The sequence below is a fragment of the Pelophylax lessonae genome (genome assembly GCF_965119305.1).
Source record: "Pelophylax lessonae genome assembly, chromosome: 1".
NCBI classification, from domain to species: domain Eukaryota; kingdom Metazoa; phylum Chordata; class Amphibia; order Anura; family Ranidae; genus Pelophylax; species Pelophylax lessonae.
In genome coordinates, this window is record NC_138768.1 from 626,432,196 (window position 1) to 626,444,684 (window position 12,489).

Below are 12,489 nucleotides of genomic sequence, written 5' to 3' on the forward strand. Positions count from 1 at the left end.
CGCTGCTGCTCCAGCCAAAGAGAAGGGAGAGTCCTGGACAGCCGAGGCTCTCCTGCAACATTGCTGGATTGAGATGGGGCTCGGGTAAGTATTAGGGAGGCTGAGTGGGGCTGCTGAACACAGAAGGTTTTTCATCTTAATGCATAGAATGCAATAAGATAAAACACCTTCTGCCTTTAGAACCACTTTAATATATTACCAATAGACTGCAAATTTATAACAAAGTGCACAACAAACCTATTTGTTAAAGCCCCTTTCAATATCAAGCATATATAAAGCACCCAATGTTCATTGTTAGCATTCAATAGAAAACCCTTCATTATTGTGCTTTTGTAAATATTGTAATGCATTAAAGTGTATGTAAACCCTCACCTTGTAAAACAACTAATTCAGTTTAAAATAGCAATAAAAAGCAACACATGTGTGTATAGATATAAAAAAAAAACTATAAATACATTTTTTTCCTTTTTTATTAACCACTTTAGCCCCGGAGGATTTGGCTGCTCAATGACCAGGCCCTATTTTGCGATTCGGCACTGCGTGACTTTAACGGACAATTGCGCAGTCGTGCGATGCTGTTCCCAAACGAAATTGACGTCCTTTTTTTCCCACAAACAGAGCTTTCTTTTGGTGGTATTTGATAACCTGTGCGATTTTTACTTTTATTATACAAAAAAAGAGCGACAATTTTGAAAAAATAACAATATTTTTCATATGAAATTCTCAAAAAAAAATGTAAAAATCATTTTTTTTTTTAACATTTTAGGCCAATTTGCTTTCTGCTACATATTTTTGGTAAAAAAAATAGCAATAAGCGTATTTTGATTGGTTTGCGCAAAAGTTATTGCGCTTACTAACTACGGGAAAGATTTATGTCATTTTTGTTTTTTTTTTTACTAGTAATTGCGGCGATCTGTGATTTTTTTTTTGCGGGACTGCGACATTGGGGCGGACAGATCGGACCCCTAACTGACATTTTTGACACTTTTGTGGGGACCAGTGACATTACTGCAGTAATCAGTGCTAAAAATATGCACTGTTACTGTAAAAATGACACTGGCAAGGAAGGGGTTAACTGTACTGGTGATCAAGGGGTTAAATGTGTCCCTAGGGGCGTGATCCTAACTGTCAGGGGGCGTGGCTTGTGAAGTAATCACAGAGACATGCGATCCTATATAGCAGGTTCACATAGCCTCTGTGATCACTTTAGGGAGAATGATAGACGGCTGTGTTTACATCAGCCGTCTGTCCTTCTCTCTCTGCTGTGGGAGATCGCCCCCTAGAGTCTCCTGAGCGAGCGACGTAGTACTATGTCACTTTGCCAAGGAGTGCGTGACTGCCACAGTAAATGTGCAGTGGGCGGGGCGGAAGTGGTTAAGTGATCACTGAAACTCCTAGTGAATGGCTGAAGAGCATTGGAGAAGAGCAGGCTAAGTTCCCAGCATAGCTAGAGAACTGACCACGGTGTGTTCACAGCTTAGTGTGGTCAGTTGTTAATAGGAAAGCAAAGAGATTGGCAGGGACTCTAGGGATTTCACGCAAAGGAAGAAATACAAAGAGAACAAGATACATGTTCATACATGTATATGGTATCGCAAGCACCTACCAGGAATATGAAATGTTGGATTTACATACTCTTTAAAAATTTGCAGAAAGGGACTACCAAATTTGCATCCCTTCGTGATCCATTAACGTCTATATATGAATACACTCCAATCACTATAGGAGTATTTACATATACACAGCTAGATCTGTTAATTCTTGGACAAAAGAGGTAGTTCGAACTGCAATATACATTTATTGATAGGGTTACACAATATAAACAAATTACACACTAAACATTCTGTACAAAACTATATACAATAAAAGTACAACGGGATACATGATTAAATGAATAAATCAATGAAAAACTAATGAAAAATAAATATTATTTACAACTGTTTATGGAGATTTCATATAAACTAATTATCTAACATATGCAATGCACACTCTATGGGTTACTGCAAAGCATGGTAATAATACATCAAAATTATGCAGGTAACTGTAATAAGGATAATAATATTTACAATAGAAGAACTTTTAAGCCCATTCACTGTGGCAGTTATTGGGCAGTTCTACAGGTTCTGAGCTACTGGAGGTTATTATCTGTTCACAATTAGCAACAAAAAAAGTGTCAGCCACCTTGTCACATTAACTCTTAATAACTTTGAAACTAAAGATGCTAATTTACACATCATCAGTAATAATGGTGGCTCCTGACAGCATATTAAATAGATTATGAGATGTGATTAAATCTACTGTAATTAGGCTACTGGTTGTAGTTGACACAGCAATACCTGCCTTTTTAAGAAAATTACATTTAATATTCTCAAAGGATTTACCCGTGGTTTCCAGCTTTGGTTTGTACTTGTATCAGGCAATGCAGGTTAACCCAGTATTCAATAATTCATTTTTTTTTGTTTTCTAGATTTTATTGGATCCTTCTGCCTATGTTTTTTTAAACAATAATCACATTTTTATTATGGATCTGCTGACATTTGTTTACCATCTAGCACACATGTGTCAAACACAAGGCCATCGGGCTGAATCCGGCCCTCCGGGCCATTTCATGTGGCCCTTGCACCTCTCCTGCAGCTGCAGCACCCCGTATATCTTCGCCCACACCTTGTGTCAGCAGCAGAGAAGAGGACAGTACTCCTCTGCCAGATCCTGCTTTTTTTCTGTGCAGCCATGGAGAGGCTCCTCTCTGCCCCCGTATCAGCCGTGTGCATGGGAAAGGACAGAGCCCCTTCTACAGATCCTGCACCTCTCTGTGCAGCCACAGAACTCCCTCATATCCATCTCCCCTGGTCTCAGCATTCAGCAGACTCAGGCAGATGACTGTGGTCCTCCTGTGGTCCTCCTCCAGACCCACACTTTTTGCTTCCCAGCACCTACCCCAGCTTTTATCAGGCAGCAGGTAAGTGGGTTGAACTGTGATGTAAGGGAGGTTTGGGGACTCTTGACCTCTGATGGTGGGGGTGGGGGGGGGGTGCTCTGGACATCCCGTATTTCAGATACAACTGGCCCTTTGAGGGCAACCATAATGCTGATGAAATTGAGTTTGATACCCCTGATCTAGCAAAAACATGTTGTGTGACAGCCATTATATCACTCTTTGCTGGAACAAAATGATGCAGTTCTTTCCAGAAAATGCAATGTACAGACAAGATATAATATATCACAGATATCAGTGCTAATATTGATTAACTGAACCCAAGATTTTGCCTTTACATATTAGATCCAGCCCTCATCTCAAATAATGCAACTTATGTCACGGATTTCTTCTATTCAGAAATAATTGTCATTTTATTTAGAAAATTATCCATACAAATTACCTTGTTATTCCAGTTCTTATTTGAGTCAATTTCTGAAGGCATTGGATAGAAAAATAGGTACACTCAATCAAGGGATCCTGCCACCAATGCTATCGATATATATATAACCATATGGCAGGATTAGTGGTAGGTTTTATTTGATCTGTTTGATGTATCTAATGATGACAAGCTAGTTCAAATTTCACAAAAAATGCATAAAGTAGAAGTTTTCAACCTCTGTTATCTTGTGAGACACATTGAAACATAACTGGTTTCATTGAACCACAATAAATACAACAATTTAGCACTAAAATGTTTTGATAGAATTAATATAAAACTTTAAAAAAAATCTTTTAAAAAATATAGCTACCTATAGATTACCTGCAGCAGCCTTTGGTTCCAATCAGGATTTGACATGTGCAGGGTGAAAAAAATTTGTTTTGTTTTGATTCGTTATTTAAAAAAATGAGTTTTGTTATATTCATTACATTCGTTTCATTTTTTAATTTCCGGAATTAATTTCATTCGTTTTATATTCCAATTCAAATTCAAAAAAATTCAAACGAATTTGAAAAAATCTGACTGCATCTGAAAAAAATTTGAAAAAAATTATCAAATCTGTAATTGAGTTCAAATGCGTTTTTGAGTTCATATACTGATTCAATAATTTCTTTCAAATTTTTTTCAAATGAGGTCAGATGTTTTTGAATTTTTTAATAGGCTATTGATACTGACTGTCTGACAATTCCAAAATTAGAACAAAATAGAAAAAAAAGGAAAACATTTATAACCATCTCTTGAATTTCGAATTTTGAATAGAATGAATTTAAATTCAAATAGAAAAGATTAGAATAGAATAGAAAAGTATAGAAAATAAGAGAATAGAATAGAATCTAATAGAATAACAATAGAATAGAATATATAACCATTTTTCAAATTTCAAATAGGATGAATTTGAATTAGAATACAAAAGAATAGAACAGAAGAGGAAAAAAATAGAAAAGAAAATAATAGGATAGAAAAGAATGTATACAGAAATCATATACAGTATAACCATCTTCCAAAATTTGACATTCAAATAGAATTAGTTTGAATAGAAAAGACTAGAATAGAAAAGAAAAGAATAGAACAGAAAAAAAAGAGAATATAATAGAAAAGTATAGAAAATCAATAGAATAAAATAAAAGAGAAATAATATAATGGTTATATATTTTTTTTCTATGTTATGCTATTCTATATTATTTGTATCTATTAATATCTATATATTTCTATACTATTTTTATTCTTATCTTTTTTATTCTCTGTTTTTCTATTCTATTATGTTCTATTATTTTCTATTTTAATCTTTTCAATTCATTCTACTCAACATTTGAATGTCTGAAGGTTATATTCTTTATATTTTTATTATTTTCTAATCTATTCTATTCTATTCTTTTCTCCTATCTTCTATTATTTCATTTTCTATTTTTTTGGATTCCATTGTTTTGGATTCTATTCTAATCTATTCTTTTCAAATTCAAATTTATTCTATTCGAATTCCTATTCTATTGCTTTTCTATTCTATTCTCTTTTTTTCCTATTATATTATTTTATATTGTTTTCTATTCTATTCTATTCTAATCTATGCTGTTCAAATTCATTCTATTCGAAATTCAAATTTCTGAAGATGGTTAGGTTATATATATATATATATATATATATATATATATATATATATATATATTCTATTCTATTCTATTCTATTCTATTCTGTTCTATTGTTTTTCTATTCTGTTGTGTTTCTATTCTATTCTTTGCTATTCTTATATTTTCTATTATTTTCTATTATTTTGGATTCCATTGTTTTGGGTTCTATTCTGCACTGTGACAGATGTGCATGGGGCACTGGTGGCACCCTGTGACATATATTGATGGGACAATGGTACACTGTGGCAGATGTTGATGGAGCACTGGTGGTACACTGTGACAGATGTTGATGGTGTGCTGGTACACTGTGACAGATGTTGATGGGGCACTGGTACACTGCCATAGATGTTAATGGGACACTGGTGCACTGTGGCAGAAGTGCATGGGGCACTAGTGGTACCCTGTGACAGATGTTAATAGGACAATGGTACACTGTGACAGATGTTGGTGGGGCACTGATGCACTGTGACAAATGTTAATGGGGGCACTGGTACCCTGTAGCGGATGTTGGTGGGGCACTGGTTGACTGTGACAGATGTTGATGGGACAATGGAACAATATGGCAGATGTTAATGGGGCACTGGTGCACTGTGACAGATGTGCATGGAGCACTGTGGTACCCTGTGACAGATGTTGATGGGACAATGGTACACTGTGACAGATGTTGATGGGGCATAACTTTTATATTATTTCTATTGTATTCTATTGCTTTTCTATTCGATTCTTTTCTATTCTATTCTTTGTATTATTTTCTATTCTATTATTTTCTTTTCTATTCTAATCTTTTCTATTCAAATTCATAGTTATAATATAGCCATCTTAAGAAATTTTAATTTCAAACAGAATGGATTTGAATTTGAATAGAAAAGATTAGAATAGAATAGAACAGAATAAAATACAAAATAATAGAATAGAAAATAAGAAAACAGAATAGAAAATAATATAATAAAAAAACAATAGAACAGAATAAAATTAAATAGAAAAAATATATAACCATCTTCCGAAATTTGAATTTTGAATAGAATGAATTTGAATTTGAATAGAAAAGATTAGAATATAATAGAAAAGTATAGAAGAGAATAGAACAGAAAATAAGAAAATAGAATAGAATAGAAAAACAATAGAATACAATAGAATAATATATCCATCTTCCTATATTCGAATTTTGAACAGAATGAATTCAAATTGAAATAGAAAAGATTAGAATAGAATAGAAAATAATAGAATAGAAAATAAAATAATAGAACAGAATAAAATAGAATATATAACCATCTTCCGAAATTTGAATTTTGAATAGAATAAATTCAAACTCTAATAGAAAATATTAGAATAGAATAGAAAATAATAGAATAGAAAATAAGAGAACAGAATAGAAAATCAATAGAATACAATACAATAAAATATAAAGAATACAACGGGTATATTCTTTCTATTTTATTTAATTCTATATTCGTTGTTTTTCAATTATTTTCTATTCTACTCTCTTATTCTATATTCTATTATTTTCTATTCTAATCTTTTCTATTCAAATTTATTAAATTAAAATTTCTGAAGATGGTTATATTCTATTCTATTCTATTGCTTTTCTATTCTATTATTTCTATTATTTTGGATTTCATTGTTTTGGATTGTATTCTAATTTATTCTGTTTGAATTTGAATTTATTCTATTTGGATTTTGGAAGACGGTCATATTCTATTTTATTTTATACTAATAAATTATATTCTATTTTGGAAGACGGTCATATTCTATTTTATTTTATACTAATAAATTATATTCTATTCTTTACTATTCTTTTATGTTTATTCTATTGCTTTATTATTTTATATTCTATTTTATTGTATTCTTTTTTAGAATATTGATTTTTCTATTTTTTTCTAATTCGATTTCTATTCAAATTTGTTTTTGAATTCAAATTGAATTTCATCCTAAATTTCGGTTCAATATTTCGGATTCGTTTAAATTAGTTACTATTGTAATACGGTAATTCAGATACACCTGTCTAATCATGATGATGCCTGAATGTAGAGATATTCCAATCTATAGATTCCAATATACTTCTTTGTTGTGTTTTCATTCCATCCTGCTTCCTTTACATCCCTGTTCGTCACTAAGCAAGCCCATTATTGTAATAGAAAGGAGAGAGGGCAGGTAGCTGATGGAGGGAGGAGCCTGCTAATGGAGCTGATCCCGACGGCCTGCTGAGTCTCTGAGCCACCGCCCAGAGAGATGTGAGGGAATGCTCTCTCACCTAGCCTCGATGCCTGCCTAGCTGGATCCCGCTGCCCCCCCACCCACCCCGCTACCCGGAGGCCCCGACCCGGTCCTGGTTGCCGACCCCCCCTGAGGCTTGGAGGAGGGAGAACGAGCACCCTGGGTCCCTCCGGGAGACTGGAATCGGCTGTGTATTGGAGAGGTGGCCGCCGAGTGCAGGAGCTGCTGAGAAGCTGGGAGAGCCGGCGTCCAGGATCAGGAGAGAAGGTTTGATTGGAGTGAACACCGTCGAGGGGCCAGTGCTGGAGGGATCCAGTCTGGAGAGACCCAGCAACATTGGATATCGTAATCATCCCCACCATACCACTCTACAAGGGACGCCACAGATTAGCCGAAGGGGACTGGTGAGAGGGGAAACCCCCCAGAATTTTCATATGAACGATATCAAAACAGTCTTTCTTAAAAATACTATCATCATTTTGGAGTGTATAAATTAAGAGCTAATGTGACTGTGATGGAAAAATGGTGTGGGACCCTGCTTGCTTGAGTGCGAGAGAAACCCCCAGAGAGGTTGTACGTTTATTTTTTAACATCAGCTCTTCTTAAAAAGCACTGTCTTATTATCATCTATGAGTATGTAGCTTAATAGAACAGAGGGACTAATCTGAAAAAAGTGCGGGACTATGCTTATTTAAGCGAGAGGGGAAATCCCCTAGAACCCCCCTGCGTTGGATCATAAAATCAACCTTCCTTGAAGCACTGTTAAATTATCACCCAGGAGTATATAGCTTAAAGAGTCAATGAGACTGTTGAGAAAAAATGTGCGGGACTCTGTTTACCAAAGTATGAGGGGAAACCCCTATAGAATTGCACTACATTTGATCTCATTCCTAGTCCTTCGTGAAAGTATCAGTATATTTTCATCTATGAGTTTATAGGTTAATGAGTCAGAGGGATGGTTCTGAAAATTGTGCGGGACGCTGCTTACTTATGGTAGAGGGGAAACCCCCCAGGATTCTATTCCACATGATCTCAATATCAGCCCTCCTTGAAAGTACTGCTGGATTATCTTTCATGAGTGTATAGCTTAAGAATTGTCGGGACTTTTTGGAAAAAATGTGTGGGACTCTGCTTACTTATATAACTTAAGAGCTAATGTGACTGTGATGGAAAAGTGGTGTGGGACCCTGCTTGCTTGAGTGCGAGGGAAACCCCCCAGAGAGGTTGTACGTTTATTTCTCAACATTAGCTCTTCTTAAAAAGCACTGTCTTATTATCATCTATGAGCATGCAGTTTAATAGAACAGAGGGACTTATCTGAAAATAGTGCGGGACTATGCTTATTTAAGCGAGAGGGGAAATCCCCTAGAACCCCCCTGCGTTGGATCCTAAAATCAGCCTTCCTTGAAGCACTGTTAAATTATCACCCAGGAGTATATAGCTTAAGAGTCAACGAGACTGTTGAGAAAAAATGTGCGGGAATCTGTTTACCAAAGTATGAGGGGAAACCCCTATAGAATTGCACTACACCTGATCTCATTCCCAGACCTTTGTGAAAGCATCTGTATATTTTCATCTATGAGTTTACAGTTTAATGATTCAGGGGGATGGTTCTGAAAATTGTGCGGGACACTGCTTACTTATGGTAGAGGGGAAACCCCCCAGGACTTATTGCACAGGATTTCAATATCAGCCCTCCTTGGAAGTACTGCTAGATTATCTTTCATGAGTGTATAGCTTAAGAATTGTCGGGACTGTTTGGAAAAAATGTGTGGGACTCTGCTTACTTAGGGAGGGGGGAAACCCCCTAGAATCCTCCTTCATTGGATATAATATACCGGCCCTCTCTGAAAGCAAAGACATATTGTCATCTATGAGTATAAGGCTTAAGAGAAGGTGGGTTTGTGTTGAAAAGGTTCGGGACTCTGCCTGTTTGAATGAGAGGGGAAACCCCCCAGAATTCCTATATGACCAATCTCAAATACTAGCTTTCTTAGAAAGCACTGCTACAGTATTTATTTACGAGTGTATGCTTAGGAGCCAGTTGAACGGCCCTGGAAAAAGTGCGAGACTCTACTCACTTGGGTGAGTGCGGAGGCCCCTCAGATCTTGCTTGCGCGCATTGAGAGATGTGCGGGAGTCTGAGTGCTTGAGTGAGAGGGGAAACCACCAGGGTTTTCATACGTTTGATTTCAACAAACTGCTTCCCCTGGTAGCACAGCTATATTATCATGCGTGAGTCTATAGCTTAAGAACTAGGGAGACTGTCGTGCAAAAAGTGTGGGACCTCTCTTACCTGAATCACTGAATGATATATATGATATTTAGTTCATACTGAGACATAAGAGGAAGCTATACTGAGGGCTTATTCCCCAGAGCCGAATCCACAATGAGAGGTAAACCGGCAAAGGAAGTGGCAGGGAAACCTCCAAAAACTACAGCAAGCCCAGGAACAATTAAAAAATACATGACATCTGAGGGAAAAGATCAAAACACACAGCAAGAGGATCAACCGGTTGTTAGACCCAAACAAAATACAGAGGGAACCAAGAAAATTAAGAATCAAAAGCATATAGGAGTAAGTGGAGAAGAAAGCCTACAAGTGTCAAGAGAAAGCAGTATAACAATAGAGGATGGAGACATGAATAGAGAAGAGAAATTTAATGAAAAAGATTATCCACCATCAAAATCAGAAATGCGGGAAATGTTTGCCAGCCTTGAAAGATCCATCAAAGCCGAGATGGCTACCTTACACGTCGACTTTGGGCATATTCTGGGCAGAGTAGAAGAAATAGAAGAGAAGGTGGAGTCCCAAGGAAAAGAACTAAAAAATCTAAAAGAACAAATGAGAAAAATGAAAATGGAGCAGAGAAATATGTTATACAAAATCGAAGATCAGGAGAATAGAAATCGTAGAAAAAATCTGAGAATAAGAGGATTACCAGAGAAAGGGCCAACAGAAAAATTAGAAGAAACCCTGGAGAAGTTATTTAACCCTCTGCTGGGAAAGGCGACCACAGATAAAATTGAGTTTGAGAGAATTCATAGGTTGCGTAAACCAACCAATCTACCAAAAGAGAAAACAAGAGATGTGATTGCAAGATTCCATAAATACGAGACAAGGGCCCAGATCTGGGAGAAAATGAGAAGTAGACCGGAATTAAAATATGACGGGGAGGACATTCAGATTTTCCCAGACCTGGCAAAAGAGACAATTAACAGAAAACGCATTCTTAGACCAATGGTAGAAATATTAAAGAAAAAAGATATACAATACTTTTGGAACTTCCCTGCAGGCTTAGGAGTGAGAAGAGATGGGAGGACAGTACTACTTAGATACCCAGAGGAAACCAAAGACTTTTGTGAAGCAGTGAAAATCCCACTCATAGATATTCCAGGCTGGACAGACCAGGAGTGCCCAGAGGAAGAAGTTGATGAAGGAGAATTGAATCAGTGGAAACAGAAGAAAAAGATGAAAACAAAAGGATGAAAAGGGACTGGGGGGACCGGGGGGATTGGGGGAGGGGGGGAGGGCTGGCGGAAGAAGGGGAGGAGGGGAGGAGGAGCAAGTAAGAATAAAAAACAGGTGGCCCTATGGAGATCAGCGGGCCGTCACCATTAGACCCTACGGTAGGGAAGATGGGAGGGAACGGTGACCACTAGCAGAGCTCGACCTCGGCCACAAGTCGATTGGAAAGGGAGGAAGGAGAATCGACAACCCTGATGGAGGGACCGGGAATAGTTAGGGGAGGGGAGGGTAGGGGTGGGAAGAGGAAAGGGGAAGAAAGAGGGAAAAAGAAGTCAATAGATCAAAACGTCTCCTATAAGAAAATACAAGAATTAAGAGAACCCAAAAGACAAGAAAAATCAGAGGGATTAATGCCATCTCTTAGGGATCCCTGGTGTTGGTTGAACAGTTTTTATGGCCACCTTAGAGTTGAAGAGATGATAGAGAAAGACAGTAATGAAGATTAAGAAACAATGGTTATAGTTAACATATTATCTTACAATGTCCGAGGTTTAAACTCTCCAGAAAAAAGGAAAAAAATTTTAAAAGAAATTAGTTATTTGAAGGCAGATCTGACATTCTTACAGGAGACTCATTTATCTCATGCAACTAATATTAGATTATATTCTAAGAGCCATCCTACCTGGTATTACGCGGACTCACCCGGGAGGAAGTCCAAGGGAGTAGCCATTGGCATCTCTAGGGACCTTGGATTTGCTCTCGAGTCGAGAATGGTAGACCCAGAGGGAAGATACCTCTTTCTAAGAGGAAAAATAGGAGATGAAGATTTGACCCTAGTAAATATATATAGCCCTAATGAGAGACAAGTAGACTTCCTAGGTAAAGTACTGGGAAAATTAATGGAGTTTAAAAAAGGAGGAGTCATACTGGCAGGGGACCTCAATCTCTGCCTCGACCCTAAAGTAGATACCACATCAAAAACCCTACGGATAAATAAAGTACAGGCAAAGAAAATAAAGGAAAAATTATTTACAAATCAACTGGCAGATATTTGGAGAATTCTCCATCCGAAAGATAGAGATTATACATGTTACTCAAGTGTACATGGAACATACTCAAGATTGGATTATATACTAATCGAACATAGGTGGATCGAAAGGGTAAGCGAGGCTGAGATTGGGGTCAAGACTTGGTCGGACCATACCCCCATTATGGTAAAAATAAAAATGGCGAAAGAGCGGCCTAGGATGGATGCTTGGAAAATAAATGAGGAGATTTTTGGAGATAAAAAGTGGGAAAAAGAAATAGTGAAAGAGTTGGAATTCTATTTTCAAATAAACGATACAAAAGATGCACCAAAAGACATGGTATGGGAAGCTCATAAGGCTTATATGAGGGGCATATTTATCTCAAAGGGGACCCAAAGGAAAAAAGAAAGAATAAAAGATAAGATTAGGCTAATGACAGAAGTACATCAATTAGAGCAAAAACATAAAAATACACAAGATATATTAATAAATAATTTACTTGAGGTGAAGAGAGAAGAATTGAAAGATCTACTAGAACAGGAAATAAAGCAGGAAATGAAAAGATGCATAAAAGAAAAATACATTGAAAGTAATAAGGTTGGGAAAAACCTAGCAAAAATCCTGAAAAAGAAGAAAGGAAAAAATTTTGTAGATAAAATTAAAAATAAAAATGGGGAAATAATTCAAACAACGACAGGAATAGCCAAAGAATTCCAAAACTACTACGCAAATCTGT